Source organism: Bison bison, unplaced genomic scaffold (genome assembly GCF_000754665.1).
Source record: "Bison bison bison isolate TAMUID 2011002044 unplaced genomic scaffold, Bison_UMD1.0 scf7180017864367, whole genome shotgun sequence".
NCBI classification, from domain to species: domain Eukaryota; kingdom Metazoa; phylum Chordata; class Mammalia; order Artiodactyla; family Bovidae; genus Bison; species Bison bison.
This window is the reverse complement of record NW_011494939.1, coordinates 240,112-240,781: the sequence shown is the minus strand read 5'-3', so window position 1 is coordinate 240,781 and position 670 is coordinate 240,112.

Genomic DNA, 670 nt, shown 5'->3' with positions numbered 1-670 from the left:
AAAATGGATACTGAAGATTAGATTGTTTAAGGTACAAAATTGATAACAAATATCAAAAAGCAAAGATTAAAAACCTAGAAGTTCGACTCTCTAAAATACAATATAAAAAATACAAAACAAAACTGCTCAAATTTTTTTTAAATCTATAGAATTTGTTTTTAAAATAGCTTTTTAAAAAGAAAGGTAATAGTAGGCAATAAAAATGAAAGTTAAAGGAGTAATAAAGAACTAAAATTTTTAAAAAATTAAAAAGTGATAATAGTAAAAATATATTTAGGAACTTCTCTGGAGCTGTTGTGGGCAGTGTATGGTCAGTTCATTGACAAATAGTCCCTTGTTCTGACTCGTACTTGTTCTCAAGGTCTATAGGTGCCCCTCAAATGCACAGTTTCAGCGTTAACTGCAAGGTTTTAATCTATTTCGCCTGTCACTTCTGGGATGGTTTCCCCTTCTTTGCTTATCTTGGCTTCCTCTGTTTCCAAGTTTCTTCAGTGTCTAATTTTTGCCCTGACACAATAGAGCAAAGGTGGCCACTTATTTAGGCTCACTTGTTCAGTTTTGTTGTGGAGGGGGAGGAACACTGAAAATAAATGTTGCTGGCATATGTGGGGAGTGCTCACAGTGGATGGACCACACTGGGTTTGCCACAGCCCAAGGTGGCATGTACTTC